This window comes from Orycteropus afer, unplaced genomic scaffold (genome assembly GCF_000298275.1).
Source record: "Orycteropus afer afer isolate SDZICR_OR568_19922 unplaced genomic scaffold, OryAfe1.0 scaffold00110, whole genome shotgun sequence".
Lineage (NCBI taxonomy): Eukaryota > Metazoa > Chordata > Mammalia > Tubulidentata > Orycteropodidae > Orycteropus > Orycteropus afer.
In genome coordinates this window covers 6,149,944-6,170,496 of record NW_006921697.1, presented here as the reverse complement: position 1 = coordinate 6,170,496, position 20,553 = coordinate 6,149,944, and the positions used below count along the sequence as shown (strand labels likewise).

The 20,553-nt window shown below is 40.0% G+C and overlaps 1 non-coding gene and 1 pseudogene across 1 annotated transcript; one reads left to right on the top strand and one right to left on the bottom strand.

Moving 5' to 3' along the window:
• The window catches only part of LOC103199384, a 4,896-nt pseudogene extending 3,546 nt beyond the window's left edge, over nucleotides 1–1,350 (top strand).
• Nucleotides 1,351–14,268: 12,918 nt separating this feature from the next.
• On the bottom strand, nucleotides 14,269–14,373 carry TRNAL-CAA. Its single transcript has 2 exons — nucleotides 14,336–14,373; nucleotides 14,269–14,314 (listed from the first exon to the last, which is right to left on the bottom strand). It is a non-coding gene; the product is annotated as a tRNA-Leu (tRNA).
• Between the last annotated feature and the right edge of the window lie 6,180 nt (nucleotides 14,374–20,553).

Genomic DNA, 20,553 nt, shown 5'->3' with positions numbered 1-20,553 from the left:
ATAAGTAAGATAAAAAAAAATAAAAAGGAGAAAAAATAATTTAAATACAAAACTGGGGAAGTGGGGTAGGGCACCCAGGCTCTGTCAGGGCACACAGACTGGGATGGAATTCTTGCCAGTCCAGAAGGTGGGTGGAGGTAGGGGATGGCACACCTCCATTCAGCAAGAGGGTGTGAACACTGATGAGAATTTTGGATGTGAGAGAAAATCTAGAGACAGTTCTTTCCATTCTAAGAATGAGAACATTCTTAATGGAATAAGACATTGTGAAGGGAATCAGTGTGGTAACATTCTCAGCATTAAGCAATCTTTTATTCAATATACATATATTGAAACAGGGGAGAAGTGTGTATGTATTAAGTGTAGAAAATCCTTTCTCTAGAAGTCACTGCTCATTATGCAACAAAGAACTCATACTGGAGAGAAACCGTATGATTATGGTGTATGTGGAAGAGACATCAGTGAGAAGTCACACCTCATTGTACATCAGAGGGCTCAGACAGGGGAGAAATGTTATGAATGTTCTGAATGTGGAAAAGCCTTCTTTCAGAAATCTTCCCTTATTACATCAGAGTTCATTCCAGGGAAAAACAGTATGAATGTAGTGAATGTGGGGAAGTCTTCTCCCAGAAATCACCTCTCATTATATATCAAAGGATTCACACTGGGGAAAAGCCATATGAATGTTGTCAGTGTGGGAATGCTTTCTCCCAGAAATCACAGCTTATTATACTTCATAGAGCTCATACTGGAAAGAAGCCATATGAATGCACTGAATGTGGGAAAGCCTTCTGTGAGAAGTCCCATCTCATAATACATAAGAGAATTCACACTGGAGAGAAACCCTACAAATGTGCTCAGTGCCAGGACCTTTAGCAGGAAGACAAAACTCACTATACATAGATAATTCAAACTAGGGAAAAGCCTTACAAATGTACTGAATGTGACAAGACTTTCTCCTGGAATTCACAACTCATCAGACATCAGAGAATGCCTACTGGAGAGAAACTCTATAAATGCAGTGACTGCGGGAAAGCTTTCTGTCAGCAGTCCCAGCTCATCAGACATCAGAGAATTAACACAGGAGAAAAGCCTTATGTGTATACTGAATGTGGGAAAGCCTTTTCTCAAAAGTCCCACCTCCCAGGTCATCAGCGTATTCATTCAGGAGAGAAATCTTACATATGTACTGAATGTGGAAAGGCATTTTCCCAGAAGTCAGACCTTGTTGCACATCATAGAATTCATACAGGGGAGAAGCCCTATAAATGTACTGTATGTGGGAAAGCCTTGATCCAGAAATCACAACTCACTGTACATCAGAGGATTCACACAGTGGTGAATTCCTAAGAATGAACTGAGCACAGAAAAGCTCCAGTATTAGCTCAAGCCTTAATAAATACTAGAAAACAACAAGGATTTGATGAGTTTGGAGACTACAGTTCTGTTGATAAAATTTTACAAATGAAATCATGTTCTAAAATAGTATTTATCCTTTAAAGCAAAGATAATAGGAAAGTCTTAATTATATAAATCATGGTTGTTTTAAAATGCATATAAAACTTTTTAAACTGTTAACCAAATGATTACCATAACAGTAGAACAAGCTATATACATACTTTTTTCTGGAATTGCTGTGTTCCTGATTATTCTACACAACAGAATTAGATTGTGAGGTGAAATTTTTAATATTACTCTGGTATAATTATGGTCATGGAGTGGTTTTCAATAGGGTATATGAAGAAAGCTTCCATCAGAAAAATCCCATGATATTGTACACTTTGGGGAGAGATCATGACCTTCACCTATAAAGTAAGGTATATGTAAATTTCTTACAGTAGAAAAATGGTAAGAGGGATTAATGAGGTTCAATAAAGGTAGTTTTTCTGTGTTTTTCCATTTCAAAGATATAAATTGACTTGGTCTCTGGATGAACCCAGGATCTTGGAATTAGCAACTCTTCTTCATTTCACTTTTTCATCTTGCCTCTCTGGGAGCTGATGTGGTATTTGTTCTGAGGCAAGATGGTTTTGAGTTTTAATCCTGGTTCCAGTACTCAGAGGTTGTTTGACTTCAGGCAAGCCCATTTTACCCCTCCCAACATAGAACATTTTCTCAGATAACATGTGTCATCTTTTTCTTCCTTGCCTGTTTTCCTGGAGTAGGTTGCTATTATGAACATGTAAGATTTTCATTTAAACTTCACTTGTATCCCAGATACTCTGCTTCAGATTGCCAAGAAGATTTTCTACCCTTTTCTGTGCCCTTCCATTTCCCTTGTGTCCTGTGGCCTGGGCTTACCTCATGCTGTGTGACCAAAAACCAAAACCAAACTCACTGCTGTCGAGTTGATTCCAACTCAAAGCAACCCTCCTTGAGTTTCTGAGGTGGTATCTCCATGGAAGTATATTGCCATCTTCCTTCTGAGGAGTGGCTGGTGAGTTTGAATGGCCAGGCTTGTGAAGATGATTTCAATTATGTTTGTCTTATTTTGAGAACATAAACTGGGTTTATACATAAAGATCCTGTATGGCATCTGACAGCTCCTGTTATCCCCTCCACATAGGCCCAGCTATTTTCCCTTAGAATTTAATGGTTCCCAGAAAAAAACTGTTGAGGGGGCATGCCTGGGATACTTTCATAGGCAAATGTGATACCTGAACATAAAAATCCCACTTGCTATCTCCCATCCACCACTATCCCCTTTGCATTGGGCCTAAATCTTCTCCCATGAGAATTTTCAGGTAAATCCCACTGATGGGGTATGGTGTTTGTACATAAAGTTCCTACCTTATTCATTCACATTTCCTGCCCACCTGACCCCCCACTAATATTAGATATAATTGGCCATTTAGTCCATGATCTGATTAATGATGTTTTCTTGGGGCTGTGAAAGGGTAAATCAGAAGGGCTATAAGTGGACAGGAACTGAGTCCTTTTTGTCCTTACATAACTTCCATAACTTTCATTATACATAATTTTTAAAAACTACTTACCATTGAATTGACTCCAACTCATGACAACCACATGTGTGTCAGAGTCAGACTGTGTGTGCTTCATAGGGTTTTCGATTCTTGGTTTTTCAAAAGTAGATAATCAGGCCTTTCTTCTGAGATATCTCTTGGTGGACTTGAACCATCAACCCTTTGGTTAGCACCCAAGTGCATTAACCTTTATACCTCCCCCCTCCAGGACTCCACTATATATAATTAACCCTCAAAAAAATTTCTCTTTGTCCCTAATATGAGTCCTTGACATTTCTGTGGCTCTATGAGGGCCAGGTGGGCCACCATTCAATAGAAGGTCACTCTATGGGACATGACTACATGTTTTATTTCCCAAGTCTTGATGACAAATTCTATCTAATATCAGTGTCCTGAGCTCACAGTTTTCTTCAGTTCTTTCAGCTTGAGAAATGGTGAATATTCTTCCTGTGGTGGTTACGTTTTTGTATCAACTTGGCTGGGCCTGATTGAGTGGCTGGGCAGCTGGTGGTAGTTATTCCCCATGATGAGACTGGCGATCAACTCCATGGTGGGCTCTACCACAAGCAGCTGCCTCCTCAAAGTAGAGCTGACCTGAACGATGCGGATGGACTAAAGCTTTCAAGACTTTCATTTGCTGATGGGGCACAACTCAAAATGGGAAGAAACAACTGCAAAAATTCATTAGTAATCAGAACATGGAATGTATGAAGTATGAATCTAGGAAAATTGGAAGTTGTCAAAAATGGGATGGAATGCATAAAGATCAATATCCTTTGTATTAGTGAGCTGACATGGATGAATATTTGGCATTTTGAGTCAGATAATCAATCATATGGTCTATGTCAAGAAGGACAAATTGAAGAAGAATGGTGGCACATTCATTGTCAAAAAGGACATTTCAAGATCTATCCTAAAGTACAATGCTGTCAATGATAGGATAATCTCCATATGCCTACGAGGAAGACCAGTTAATACTACTATTATTCAAATTGCACTAATGAAGAAGTTGAAGAGTTTTACAAACTTCTGCAGTTTGAAATTGACCAATCATGCAATCAAGATTTAATTGATAATTACTGGTGATTGGAATGCATAAGTTGTAAACAAGGATACAGTATTAGTAGCTGGAAAATATGGCCTTGGTTAAAGAAATGACAGTGGAGACCACATGATAGAATTTTAGAAGACCAAGGACTTATTCATTGCAAATACCCTTTTTCAACAACATAAATGATAAGTATACACATGGTCCTCATCAGATGGAATACATAGGCATAAAATAGAAGACATTTGTGGAAAGAGACAATGGAGAAATTCAATTATCACCAATCAGAACAAGGCCAGTTGATGACTGTGGAACAGACCATTAATTGCTCATATGAAAATTCAAGTTGAAGCCAAAGAAAATGAAAACAAGCCTACAAGAGACAGAACACAGTCTTGATTATATCCTGCTTGAATTTAGAGACCGTCTAAAGAATAGATGTGACACATCAAACATCAATGACTGAAGACATGATGTGTTGTGGGATGACATAAAGAACATATACATGAAGAAAGACAAAGGTCATTAAAAAGACAGGAAAGGAACAAAAGACCAAAATGGGTATCAGAAAAGACTGAAGCTCTAAAGTAAATGGAAGAAATGGTGAAGTAAAAATCTAAACAGAAGCTATCAAAGAGAAGCTCAAGAAGACAAAGTAAGGTGTTATAACAAAATGTGCAAAAACCTGGAATTAGAAAATCAAAAGGGAAAAACAAACTCTGCATTTCTCAAGCTGAAATAACTAATGACAAACATCAAGCCCCAAGTTGCAATACTGACAGATTCTATGGATGAAATATGGAATGATTCAGGAAGCATCAAAAGAAGATGGAAGGAATACAGACTCACTGTACCAAAAAGCATTGATCTACATACAACCATTTCAGGAGGTAGCATGTGATCGAGAACCAATGTTATTGAAGGAAGAAATACAAGCTGCACTGAGGAATTGGTGAAAAACAAGGCTCCAGGGATTGACAGAATACCCATTGAGATGTTTCAATGAATGCAGTGCTGGAGATGCTCACTTGTTTATACCAAGAAATTTAGAGGACAGCTACCTGTCCAACTGACTGGAAGAGATCCATATTTGTGCCCATTCCAAATAAAGGTGATATAACAGAATGCCTAAATTATCAAATCATACCATTAATATCACATGCAAGTAAAATTTTGCTGAAGATAATTCAAAAGTGGTTTCAGAAGTCGATTGATAAGGAACTTCCAGAAATGCAAGCTGGATTCAGAAAAGGGTATGGTATGGGGAATATCATCACTGATGTCAGATGGATCTTGACAGAAAGCAGAGAATACCAGAAAGACGTTTACCTGTGTTTTACTTACTGTACAAAGGCATTTGACTATGTGGATCATAAAAAATTATGAATAACATTGAGAAGAATGGGAATTTCAGACTTAATTGTGCTCATGAGGAAACTGTGTATAAACCAAGAGGGAGTCATTCAGACAGAGCAAAGGGACACTGCATGGTTTAAAATCAGGAAAGATGTGCATCAGGGTTGCAAACTTTCCCCATACTTAATCAATTTGTACACTGAGCAAATAATCCAAGAACACAGCATCAGGATTGGAGAGAGACTCATTAACAACCTGTGAGATGCAGATGAACACCTTGCTTGCTGAAAATGAAGATGACTTGAAGCTCTTATTGATGAAGATCGAAGACTACACTCTTCAATATGGATTATACCACAACATAAAGAAAACAAAAATCCTCACAACTGGATGAATAAACAATGTCAGGATAAATGGAGAAAAGATTGAAGTTGTCAGGGAATTCATTTGACTTGAATCCACAATCAACTCCCATGTAAGCAGCAATCAAGACATCAGATGAGGTATTGTGCTGGGCAAACCTGCTGCAAAAGACCTCTTTATAAGGTTAAGAGCAAAGATGCCACTTTGAAGATTAAGGTGTGCCTGACCCAAGCCATGGTATTTTCAGTAGCCTCATATGCATGTGAAAAATGGACAATGAATGAGGAAGACCTCAGAAGAATTGATGCTTTAAATTGTGGTGTTAGAGAAGATTACTGGAAATAGCATGGACTGCCAGAGGAACAAATCTGTTTTGGAAGTACAGCCAGAATGCTTCTTAGAGATGAGAATGGCCAGACATTTTCTCGTGTACTTTGGTCATTTTGCCAGAAGTGGCCAGTCCCTGGAGAATGATATCATGATTGGTAAAGTAGAGGGTCAGTGAAAAAGGAGAAGACCATCAATGAGATGAATTGACATCGAAACTGCAACAACGTGTTAAAGCATGGCAAGGATTGTGAGGATGGTGCAGGACTGAGCAGTGTTTGTTCTGTTGTACTATGAGTCACTATGAGTCAGAACCAACTTGATAGCTCCTAACAAGAACAACACATGCCAGAGTAAGTTTCAGAATCTGTTCTGACATCCATTTTTTTTTTTTTTTACTTTCCTGTATTTTAATGACCTATTGGTTTCTTCATGAGTGATATCCTTGACATCATCCCACAACTGTCTTTTTAATGAACTATTGCTTTATTCATATATAATTTCTTTGATGTCATCCTACAACTTGTCTGGTCTTCGATCATTAATGTTAAATGTGTCAAACCTATTCTTGAGATGGTTTATAATTTCAGGTGGGATATACTCAAGTTTGTATGTTGGCTCTCATGGACTTGTCTAATTTTTTCAGCTTCAACCTGATCTTGCATATGAGCAATTGATAGTCGGTACTGCTTTAGCCTTGTTTGGACTGATGATATGGACCTTCTCCATTGTCTCTTTCCACATATGGAGTTCATTTGATTCCTGTGTATTCCATACAGCAAGGTCTATGTGTATAATCACCATTAATGTTTTTGAAAAAAGATTTTTGGAATAAATGTCATTGATTTTGCTAAATTCTATCATGTGATCTCCATCATTTTTTGTATGACCAAGGTCATATTTCCAACTAATGATTCATTTTCTTTGTTGCCAACTTTTGCATTCCAATCACCTGTAATGATCAATGCCTCTTGATTTTATGATTGATCAATTTCAGACTGCAGAAATTGGTAAAAAAATTTCAATTTCTTCATCTTTGGTGTTAATGGTTGGTGCATACAATTGAGTAATAGTGATAATTAATAAATTAGAATAATAGTCTTCCTTGTAGGCATATGGATATTATCCTATCACTGACAGCATATTCCAGCATAGATCTTGAAAAGTTTTTTCTTTTTTTTCATGATTAATGTTGCACCATTTTGAGAGCTCTGGTGGCATGGTGTTTAAGTCATTTGACTGCTAACCAGAAGGCTGAAGGTTCAAACCCACCAGCCACTCCTAAGAAGGAAGATTGGGCAATCTACTTCTGTACTGATACTGCCTCAGAAACACAAGAAGGGGTCACTATGAGTTGCATCCAGTTCAACAGCAGTGAGTTTGGTTTTGGTTTTTATTCTTCAATTCGTCATTCCCAACATAGTAAACCATATTATCATCTGATTCAAAATGGCCAATAGCAGTCTATTTCAACTCAATGCCTAGGATATTGATCTTTATCCAATCCATTTCGTTTTTGAGGACTTCCAGTTTTCCTAGATTCATACTTTGTACATTCTATGTTCTCATCACTAATAAATGTTTGCAGTTGTTTCTTCCCATTTTGAGTCATGCCACAACAAATGAAGGTCCCAGAAACTTTACTCACTCTATAGCATTAAAATTGACTCTACTCTGAGGAGGCAGCTCTTCCCTACTTGTATTTTGAATGCCTTGCAACCTGAAGGAAGACATTCTTCTGGCAGTGTATCAGACAGTGTTCCATGGCTATTCACAAGGTTCTCACTGCAAATTTTTTTAGGAGCATATCACAGGTCCTTCATCTTAGTCTATCTAAATCTGGAAGCTCTGTGAAACCTGTCCACCATAGTTGACCTTGCTGTTATTTGAGAACACAGGTGGTATAGCATCCAGAGTCACAGCAACACACAAGCTACAACAGTAAGACAAACAGAGATGAGTGGGGTTTAAAAAAAAAAGAAGAAGCACACGTTCAACATTTCTCAAGCTAAAAGAGCTTTTTTTTTTGGCCAATGCTTTAAGTACAGCTGTAATTTCTTCCTTCGATACCATCAGTCTTTGATCATATGTTACCTGCTAAAATAGTTAAACACCAAGCAGTTATTTTTGATACAGTGACTCCATGTATTCCATCTATCTTCTTTTGATGTCTCCTGCATTATTCAATATTTTGCCAAAAGCAAACTTCAGTATTGTAACTTGAGGTTTAATTTTTTTCAGAACTGACTTGATGGCACCTAAGAAAATAGCTAGGACCTCTGGTAGCATAGTGGCTAAAGCACTTGACTGCTAACCAGAAGGCTGATGGGTTTAAACCCCCCAGCCACTCCTCGGAAGGAAGGTTGGGCTATCCTACTTCCGTAGTGATACTGCCTTGGAAACCCAAGGAGGGGTCGCTATGAGTCGGGGCCAACTCGACGGCACATAACAGGGAGCTCTGGTAGCATAGTGGCTAAGACACTTGCCTGCTAACCAGACAGCTGGTGGTTCAAACCCACCAGCCACTCCTCGGAAGGAAGGTTGGGCTATCCTACTTCCGTAGTGATACTGCCTTGGAAACCCAAGGAGGGGTCGCTATGAGTTGGGTTTGACTCGACGGCACATAACAACAACAAGAAAATAGCTAATTTTTCTCACTGACTGAAAGAATTTACTCATATGACTCCTCATATCCTTTGATGTGTGCCCTCTCCAGAGGTTTCATTCAGAGGGGCTGTCTCTTCTCAGTAGATATGGGAACTTGAAGGGAGGGCGTCAAGTGATCACCCATATAGATCACTATTTTCTTCTAGGTTGACTTCTCCACAACAGGTGTCACCTTCTCTGTTATTCTGCTTTCTGAAGAAGTTGGTGAAATTGCCAGGGAAGTACTGGACAATTAAGCTAGAAAAATGTAGGTTGCGGACTATGAAGGTTGCCCAGCTAGTAGCCCCAGGCACATATACATCCCAATTCCTGATCCCACTTAAGAGCATATCCCATCTCCTCAGTTTGTTTTATTTTTTCATTTTTTAAAATCTCAACTTAGCTTATTTGTTTCTTGATAACTATTCCTTCTCAAATACCTGCACAAAGTGAGCGTAAACCTTGTCTCTTATTCATGTCTGAATTGTTGGCATCTATCTCAGTGCTTAGCACATCATAAGCAATATAAGGTCAAATTTAAAATGAGTATCAACAAACTGGTAGTGCCGTGCCTAAGGCACTTGACTGCTAACCAGAAGGCTGGTGGTTCAAACCCACCAGCTACTCCTCGGAAGGAAGATGGGGCAATCTACTTCTGTAGTGATACCACCTCGGAAACCCAAGGAGGAGTCACTATGAGTTGGGGCCGACTCAACAACGCATAACAACAACAACAACAACAACAACAACAGGGAATCCTTATGTTTTAACTTGACTCTGGGACTTTGGGGATGAGGTGCTGAAAGCATTCCCACCCCTGAAGAGGATCTAATGACCCATAAGTTAAGAATTTTGTCTTCAAAATAAAATATTCTCTGATTTGATCATTTTCTTGGCCCTCTGTACCTTCACAAGGGATAATGGGGGCCTGTTCTGCTACTCACTTGCATAGACCAGGCACAGGAGGGCTGTTTTTTTTTTTAAAGTCTAATCCTAAGGGATTCTCCCGTGTTGCCTTGCTTGGGCTGGTCAGGTTAAATGCAGGTTTTGATTCCTTAGGCTAATGGGGTGTCATTAAGGTGTCAGGAGATTATTGCCTGGAGTTTGAACATTTTCTTCTCCATCCACTTTGAACCTTTTCTTCTCCAACCTCAAAAGAGAATTTGGAGGCTGATAAAAGAGGTGAGATAATTTCCTGTATCAGTTACTGTATAGAAAATCTACCTCAGCTTTTTTGTAGAATCCACAAAACACCACATAATGTGGATGAACTTGGAGGACATTATGCTGAGTTGAATAAGTCAATCACCGAAAGACAAATAGTGTATTAGTCTATTATTGTAAAAAGTCAGAGATAAGTGGGTTCAATTACTACTGCTGCTCCTGTGGCATAACTGTTGTCCTCAAACATTTGCTAATTCAACACAGCAAGCATTTTCACGAGACCAGATGTTCCAATAAAAAAGAGGCCCAAGGAAAGAATGATTGGGATATATAATTAATTATAAAACAGGTAGAATTAAATTTAAAGGGACTTTATGATTCCAGGTTCTTGATGTTCTATTCCCATGTTTACTACCAACTGGGCTATCTCCCTAGAAATATCTAACAGGCTACAAAGACCATTTTAATTTCCTATTTTTTTCTTTTCTTTTTAAAATCTGCTTACTTGCGGCTAGAAGAATTTTGAAAAAACAAGGACATTTTTAGAAGATCAGAATGTAGTCAGAGCTGTTCAAGATTACATGTATTATTTGATCCAATCAATCACAAAGTTTTAGAGACTGAGAGCTAGGAGAGGAGAAAACCAGGCCAAATCCACAACAACCTGTTCAAGCCACTACTATCCACTACTGCTATTTTCCAGTGACTAGCCTGTTACATCTAGGCTGACAAAGGAGACTCGCAATGAGATGGGCTGTCAGGGGGGCTTGGTGATACAGCTGAAAGCACTGGAGAGGAGCTAATCCCCTGCCTCACCATGTGATTCTGAACAAGGGATTATTCCAAACTGGGCCTCAGTTTTCTAATCAGTCATTTGAGGAGCATGGACAAGGTGATCTCCAAGGATCTGGTCAGCTCTCAGAGACTGACTCTGCCCTCTTGATACTCTACTTCCTCCCAGTGCCCTGCCCCTAGTTCTAGGATAGCCTTGAGTTGTAGACCATTAAAGAGAATAATAAAGGAGTGAGGAAAAGAGAAAATCATTCTGAAACATCCCTGAGAGATACTGAGCTCTTTTATACTACAAACTGGGGCATTCAAGGAACTCTGGTGGTGTAGTGGTTAAGGCATTTGGCTGCTAACCAAAAAGGTCAGTAGTTTGAACCCACCAGCCACTCCATAGAAGAAAGATGAGGCAGTCTGCTTCTGTAAAGAATTACGGCCTTGGAAATCCAGTGGGAGTTGCTGTGAATAGGAATTGATTTGCAGGCAGTGAGTTTGGCTTGGTTTTGGTAGGGCATTCACAAGTAAATGTCTCCATATTATACCAGTAACTACTTTCCTCCCAATGCCCTTCTGGAAGAAGAAAAAAATTTTATCTCCAATGTCAACTGCCATGGATAAATAGAGGCTTCCTAGGGTTCCAAGTTGAGAAAGATTCTGATGCTTTATTGAGGTTCAGTGAAAAATACTGATTTCATCAATGCCCATCTGGAGCTCAGGATGAAGATATATCTTTAGCCCCTACTGAGACTGTTTTTGGAGTCCTAGCCTAGTTGTTCCTGTTTCTCCTCCTCCCTTGTCCATATAATTTCCAAAGATCCTATGCAATGAGCTATCAGCTACTCACATGCCCAATCCACCAATCAGAACCCGTGCTACAAAATAAGGAAAATAAGTAAGGTATCTATACACAACTAGGCAATTTAAAATATACAAGTTAGGCCCTAAATCTACTTTGATGTTTAATACTTCAAGCAATTATATATCTGTCTACTATAATTTTGCGTGTGCCTTTCATTTTGTCCTAGAGAGTATGTAATTTATGAACCTTATGTGAGTTTTATCCTTTCCATTTCAAAGAAATGAGAAGAGGTAACAGCAACAATATAGTAAGCTGAAAAGCAAATGGATGGTTATTAACACACTTAGCAGACTCAATAAAGCTGAATCGTCAGGTAGGTATGAGTAAATCCAAGAAACAACCACAGAATCCTTAAAAGACACTAGAGTGTGTGGTTCAACTTACCTCCAGAAGTATGGTGGATTGTACTGAATTCAAAGCATATTAAAATGGTATACACCACAACAAGAATTTATTCCAGAAATACAAGCATGATTCAACATAAGGAAATCAATCAATCAATGTAATCCATATTAACAGAACAACAAAAAACAAAATGAAAAAAACACATGGTCATCTCAACTGATGCAACAAAGGCTTTTGACAAAATCCAACAACCTTTCATGATAAAAGCAGTAAAAAAAAAAAAAAAAAAACCCAACTAGGAATAAAAGAGAAATTCCCCAGTATGGTAAAAAGCACTTATATGGAAAACTCACAGCTAACTCACTCACTGATGGCAAGTCGGTTTGGACTCATAGCAACTCCTCCTTGGGTTTCCAAGGTGGTGTCTCTATGGAAGTAGATTGCCCAGTCTTCCTTCTGATCACAGCTAACATTATATGTATATTTGTATGCAAGTATGTTTATATTTTTATGTAGATAAATATTTACATATGTGCATATATATGCAAACACACACATATAGACATATATTCTGGATATGAGTCTTTTTGTGGATATGTATAATTGAATCTTCTGATGTTTATAGTTTACCTTTTTATCAATAACTTTTTAATAAGTAGAATTTCCTAATATTAATGGAGCCCATGTTTATCATTTATTTTTCTTTTATGGTTAATATTTCTTTTGCTTTTATAACGAAATCTTTGCCTAATCCAAGATAATGAATGTATTCTCCTATTTCCTCCTAGAAACTATGGTTCCTGTTTTAGTTATCTGTTGTTAGGTGCTCACTAGTTGGTGCTAACTCAGTGAGCCTCTGTACAACAGAACAAAACACTGCCTGGTCGTGTGCCATTCTTACAATCCTTGCTATACTTGAGCCCACCAGTTTTACTTACCTACTTACTGCTGCTCTCACAGAAATTCCACAACTAGGTGGCTTTAACAAACAGAAATTTATTTTCTCACTGTTTAGGAGGCCAGCAGTCCAAACTCAGTGTAGTGGCTCTAAGGCAAGGCTTTCTCTCTGCCAGCTCTGGGGGATTGTCCTTGTTCTTTGGTTCCTTGGTGACCTTCATGCGGTTTAACATTTATCTTCCTCCATCTCTGCTTGCTTGCATGTCCTGATATGCTCTTTTTATGTCGCAAAGGTGACTTAAAACACACCCCACACTGAATCCTAATATAACAAAGAAAACCCATTCTCAAATGGGATTATAACCACAGATACAGAGGTTAGGATGTACAACACATAATTTTGGGGGATGCAATTCAATCCAAACAGTTCCATGTTTAGAGACATAATCCACCTCAAATTAATTTTTGTTTTTGGCTATGGTAATGGTCAAGATTCTTTCCATATTCTTTAAGATTGGGGGGAGGGGATCCTCTTTCAAAATGGCTATATGTAAGGAAGTTTCAGGAATCCATCGGATGGTGCCAAGCCATACAAAGGTATCTTGGAAGAAAAGCCTGGTGATCTGTTTCTGAATGGTAAACACCTAGAAAATCCTATGGAGTACAATTCTACTCTACATATGAAAAGATCAGAGAGGCTGCATCCTCTAACCTCCTCTGCCTTCACAAGGGAAAGGCAGAATCACCATCAGCAGCCCAAGGCTGATTCCTATGCGGCCAGACATACCACTACCCTCCAGCCTTTTTAGCAATTCTAACACCAACTGCCCCTCCTATGGCACTCACTACTTCTCTGCTGGGTTCCATAATTCACTGCAATGGCCACACAGAGCTCACAGACAATACTCACAATTTTGAGGTTTATTAGGTATGTAACAGGTTATGGTTCAGGTTCAGGAGCAATTCAGTGCTAAGGATACAATTCTTTGATCAGGACAGTCTCCCCTCTGCTGTGCCCTCAGGCACGCCTCTCTGTTCCTTGGCTTCAGCCTTGCCTCTGCCCTGTTTAGGCAAATGTGACAAAGCTCTTTTATCTCTGCCGATAGGTGCACCCCACTCCACCAGCAAGCCTTCTGCCCAAAGGGATTCAGCTTTCTTGCTCTGTGGGCCAGCAAACCCCCTGCTCTGCCTCATGCCTCTTGGTTCCTCTGCTGGTCATCTCTGCCAGTCTTCTATGCCAAGGAGATCAAGCACAGGGATCTCGGATCCAAGTAAGACATCCTCCCCTTGCCTCTGTTGTTGTTGTTGTTATATGCCGTCAAGTTGGACCCGACTCATAGCGACCCCTCCTTGGGTTTCCAAGGCAGTATCACTACAGAAGTAGATTGCCTCATCTTCCTTCTGAGGAGTGGCTGGTGGGTTTGAACTGCCAGCCTCCTGGTTACCAGTCAAGTGCCTTAGACACTACGCTATCAGAGCTCCCAAAAGAGTTGTGTCAAAAGTGGGATTTGACCCCACACCTCCATGCGGAGACCAGAATACCCACAGGAAGGTGTATACCTTGAGTCTGGTGCCTTAAACCACTTGGCCATCCTGACACCTCTGCCTCTAGGAAGGCTCTTTTTAAACCTAGCAGAATGACAAAATTAACCTACCCCCACATTAGAGCTCCATACATCTTATTTGCGTGGTCCCACACAGTCATCTGGTGGGAGTCACAAAGACTGGCTAGAAAAGCCATACCAAGTAACTCACTACACCACACTACAATATATAGGCTATGATTCAGTGAGGTCATCATGAATAGAAGTCTACTCGACAGCCACTGATGTGGTTTTAAAAGTTATATATACCCATAAAATGAGTATATCTGTAGGCCTATTGCTGGACTCTATATTATTCATTTGGTCTGTTTCATATTTTTGCACAAATACCACACATTTGAACTCCTGAGGCTTTAAGTAAGCTTGAAATCCAGTAGTGTAAATCCCAAGATGATCTTAATAGTTTGTTCTTTTTTATTTCTGGGTTGTTTAACTTTTTTACACTGAGGAAATGTCTACAAATTAGTGTTGGAAGCACATAAAAAAAAAGCAATAACAAAACTTTGTGCTTGATTCAAATACTTGATGAAATCACTTCACTTCACTTGGCCAAGTTTTCTTAACTCTGAAATGGAAGCAACTAACTCAAGTACTCTTTTTATAACAAGAGCTATTATTAAAGCTTGTTGGTGCACTTCACATAAAGTGAGAGAAACAAGTTTGACAATTAAGGTCAGTGAGTTTCCTTTCCTAATTCTTCTGTGCTCCCCCCACACACACTTACACACCACATACACATACAGACACACACAATACAGGGAAGCATTCATAATGTACCTTTCTTGCCCTTAATGGAAATATGTAACTATTGCAGTAGAATGCCCATTTCCTTTTTCCAAACACTAACTCATTTTTTATTTTATATTATCTCTGTAATTTTGTGTGTGTGGATTTTTTTCCTCTCAGTATTTTTAATCTATTTCCTCACCCCAATTAGTCTACATTTCCCTTAGTGCCTTTCAAAGATGTATTTGAATCTCACTATATACTCCACTGCCAGTGATCTCCTCCATGATCGCATTGGTTTTAATTACCACACATGCAAAGTCACATATTTAAATCTCTAACCCAGAGACATTTCATATTCACCTACTTATGATATCTCCATTTGAATGACTCAAGTGTTCTTCATATTCATTACATCAAACCTGATTTTATGATCTTTTTCTACACTTCTCCCATTTGTTCCTCTTTCAGTGTTTATGTTTCAGTGATGGCACAATCCCATAGCCAGTTACACAAGCCAGAAACTTCAGAATCTCCTTATGTATCTTCTTAGCAAGTTCACTGGCAAGGCTTTCATTGTTGTTGTGATTTGGGTGCAAATTTATAAAGTAGATTTGTTTTGCTCTCAACAGCCCTTGCACATTTAGTTTCATGACCCAATTACAATCCCAACAATAAAAGGCTCTCTTCCCATCTCCTCCCTGTGACTACTCTTTCCCTGTGCCCACCTTACCAATGTATTCCTGTCTGTCCAGCTTTTCCTCTATGCAAATGCTGCCCTTCTGATGTCTCATGCTTGATTGATCTAAGTGGTGTGTCTCCCTAGGGTAGGTAGATGATCTCCCTGGGACAGGTGTTCTGCTTGTAGGCCTTTCTACTGTTTGGCTGAGAGCTAATCCATGGAAGTGAGTCCAGTTCCAGCCCAGAAGGACACTGGGGTAACAAGGTATTTCTATGCATTTATCAAATCCATTTTCTTTATATTCACTATCAATACCACAGTACAAGTTACTACTAGGCACCTTCACTAGGACTATTGCAATGATCTAACTCTTACCTGCATCCATCCAGTCCTCTACTCTGTTTCTTTAATTCACTCTATTATAATTACTGTAGGTATATGTTAAACCTCAATATCTGTTAGAGTGAACATCTCACTTTATTCATCAAGATTGTTTTAGTTAATATATTGTTGTTGTTAGGTGCTGTCAAGTCAGCTCCGACTCATAGCAACCCCATGTACAACAGAATGAAACACTGCCCAGTCCTGTGCCAGCCTCACAATCCTTGCTTTGCCTGAGTCCATTGTTGCAGCCACTGTGTTAGATAAATATTAATATTTGCAGTATTTTTGGATGTTTGATATGTTAGTATTATATTGAATTATTACCCATATTAGTATTATATTAAATGTATGCCATATTGTGTCTGTGTGTATGTCAAAAATATTTTAAAGTTAATGTTATAAATGTTGTTTATGAAACTCAGGGTATAACTACATGTGAATATTGTTGTTGTTATGTGCTGTCCAGTCGGAGCCAACTCATAGCAACCCTTCCTTTGGTTTCCGAGGCAGTATCACTACGGAAGTAGACTGCCCCATCTTCCTTCCGAGGAGTTGCTGGTGGGTTTGAACGGCCAGCCTTCTGATTAGCAGTCAGGTGCCTTAGGCATTAAGCTACCAGAGCGCCCTAATAAATGATACGAATAATAATAGTGGAATAGTCCGGGAGAGGGCTGTAACATTCTAAATTTTCACCCCTTTCAGCAAAGAGTAGCTCCTGGTATGTTTGTTATTTACAAACTAGTTTTATGTGGCTCAAGAAGCTCTGGTGGTATAGTGCGTAAGGCATTTGGTTACTAACCAGATAGTTTAGGGTTCAAACCCCGAAGCTGCTCCATGGGAGGCAGATGAGGCAATCTTCTTCCTAAAAATTTACAGCCCTGGAAATCCATTGGGGCAGAACTACCCTCTCCTATAGGGTCGCAATGAGTCAGAATCGGTTCTAGAGCAGGGGGATTTGGTTTGGGGTTAGGAGCTCTGGTAGCTTAGTACCTAAGACACTTCACTGCTAACCAGAAGGCTGGCGGTTTACGACCACCAATCACTCCTCGGAAGTAAGGTTGGGCAATCTACTTCCGTAGTGATACCGCCTTGGAAACCCAAGGAGGGGTTGCTATGAGTCTGATTGGACTGGAGGGCAGTGAGTTCGGTTTGGTAGAGTTTAGCCTGCAAAGGATTGTACCATTCCAAATTTTCGATTTCACCAACTGCAGTCTCCCAGTAAAGCACGGTACCATTCCAATCTCTTCTCCCATTTCTCAGTGAAATCTATTTGCAAAAGTTTGCAACTTCCTGGTTTGTGCTCCAATCCGCCTTTCCGTCATCTATCTCCCCTCGCTCTTCTGCGGTGGTAGAGCGCGATAACCTGTCCTAGAATAAACAACAACAAAAAACCCAACCTACTGCCATAAGTCATTCTCACTCAAAGCGTCCTCACAATGGATTTCCGAGGCGGTCAATCTTTAGGGAAATAAATTGCCTCGTCTTCCTTCTGCGGAGTAGCTGGTGGGTTTGAACCCCTAACCATCTGGTTAGCAGTCAAATGCCTTAGGCACTGCGCCACCAGAGATCCTTGTCCCAGAATAAGTAGAATTATTTTGCTTGTACGGAATTGACCGGGCTCTCAAGATGGCGAGTCCCATACAGATACAGTGGGAGCAGCCATACTGCCTCCTGAACAAAGCCACTGAAGCTGAGGAATGGTTAAACGGCCCAGTACGGAACAGCGCAGGCTCGGGTGCCCCGCGCTTTGCTCCCGACTGGAAGCGGGAGAGTTCATGAGTGTGGATGTGGCAGTTGTCCCGGATTAAACCGAGATGGAGGTTTTGGGACCTGATAACGGAACCAAGAGTCAGAAGGGGCATAGGTGTGGTGAATGATGGGTGAGTTCGTGGAATTGGTAACGAGGGACTAAGGTCCAGGAGCGTCAGTAATGGGAGGCTTATGAATTCATGGGTTGGGGAGGTCTGTGGGTTTGTCGGTCAGGGATGGAGTGAGCTAAGTAATTAATAATTGGAGAATGATGAGTTAGTAATGGTGTGTCTGTGGGTCAGAAATGGCATGTTATCTGGACTGAATGGTGAGGATGACTGGAGTCAAGTTATCAGGCGGGACTGTTTGGGAGGCAGTGATCGGTGGAGGGGCTATGGACTAAATGATCCAGTGTCCCTGTGGTCAGTGATGTGATGGTGGGTAGTTCTGTTGAGAGGATTCAGGGGTTTGGAGGGGTAAATAATGTGGCCAGTCCTTGATAGTTGTTGTTTTGTACCTTGGAATTGTTCTCAACTCAGCCCCAATTTACTGGGAAAGGCTTTGCAGACATTAAAATTTCAGAGGTCACAGGCAGCTGTTGAGTTCTTAGAGATTAAACCCCTTTTCAGATTATTTCTTAATCTACCACTGCCCCTAAGTCACCTACTTACCCTCAAAGAAATGTACATCATTTTAAAACAGGACCAAAACCAAACCTAAGTTAATGTAATGTAAGCAACATACCAGTTACCATAGAGTCCATTCTGACTCTTAGTGACCCGGTAGTACAGAGTTGAACTGCCCCATAGTGTTTCCAAGATTGTAAATCTTTATGGAAGCAGGCTGCCACATCTTTCTCCTGCTGAAATGCTGCAAGATTGAATCCCCTACCTTTTGGTTATCAGCCAGGAGCTTTAACCACTGCATCACCAGGGCCCCTTAACCTGCCCCTTCCCCCAAAAAAATCCACTACTATTTAGTTGCATCCAACTCGTAGTGACCCTGTCGAACAGAGTAGAACTGTGCCATAGGATTTACAAGGCTATAAATCTTTACTGAAGCAGACTGTTTCATCTTTTGACTCATCTTTCTCCTGCAGAGTGGCTGTGGGTTCAAACTACAGGCCTTTTGGTGAGCAGATGAATGAATGCCTTAACCACTGCACCACCAGAGCTCCTCTCCTTAAATAAGACCAAGCAAATCTAGATGCATAGGATTATTATGAAAAGTATAATTTCAGCCCTGCTTTTTTCTCAGTTTATTGAAATCATTTTATATTTTATTTAATAAACATTTATTGAGCATCTGTTGGGTGTCCAGAGACCAGAATGACTATTTTTCTTGATCATTTCCTCCTAGGTCTGTTTGGATGAAATCTGAGGCATCCTGTATGAGTCCCTGTCATGGAAGCCCCCATTTCCTCTGATCGAATTCAGTCCTGTCTACATGATCTGTCCTGAGACTGAGAAGAATTATAGGTAAATACCTTCCTACATTGCGATGTATTTCCTTCTGTCCACATAGGTCGAAACTTTCAGCACTTTTGTATGGAAGCGACTGCACTATTGAAAATCAGCAATAAAAATTTGCACAGGAGATAGCTTAAATATCAGCATTTTAGTTGATGAATATTGCTTTGGCAGGAGATGTTGCTGAGTTGGTGTTAAATATAAGAAAGCTCTTGGGTAATTATTAGAATTCAGCTGCTTGTTATGTCTGGGGAAGGAGGGAATGCATTCCTCAGCTTTCCAACTGTTCATTCCCATTCTTATTTCCAGGGAACTCTTCCATCTATAGTTAAATCTTTATATAACTTATAGTATAACTCTACAAATAGAATTTCTGCCTCAAAAGGACAAAAATAAATTGTTAATAAGTCAGCAAGAAACATCTTCACATCCCTGTAATTAAGAAAACTTGTCCGGGTTCTGTGAGTTCATATTACAATCTTAAGAGTATTAAAAGTTTATGCCTTCTTCACATGGTGCTTGCTCATCCTTCTAAAAACCCCAGAAGAACTTCCACTAAAGTGGTCCCTTTATCCACCTGACTTTTGCTGGTGTTGTTTCTAGGTTGGTGAATATAGAAGCTGCAGGTCATGTCTGTCTTCTAAAGACTCCATTCTGTCTTGCAGCTCTGAGTCCCCTTCTTTTGGAAGAGAAGCAGAATATGACCAAGTCACAGGTAAGTTGCTTGGTTTTCCATAGACTCAAATACAGAAAGCTTAACATTAGGACTAACTCACTGCTGTCAAGTCGATTCCAACTCATAGCGACCCTTCCTTGGGTTTCCAAGGCAGTGTCTCTACAGAAGTAGACTGACCAGTCTTCCTTCTGAGGAGTGGCTGGTGGGTTTGAACTGCCAGCCTTCTGGTTAGCAGTCAAATGCCTTAGGCACTACGCCACCAGAGCTCCCAGGGAAAATGTAGAGAGAATAACGATGAAGACTTGAAAGAGTTGCTAAGTAATATGTGGGAACTCTGGTAGCATAAAGCCTATGGCACTTGACTGCAAACCAGAAGGCTGGCGGTTCAAACCCACCAGCCACTCCTCAGAAGGAAGGTTGGGCAAACTACTTCCGTAGTGATACTGCCTTGGAAATCCAAGGAGGGGTTGCTATGGGTTGGGTCCGAC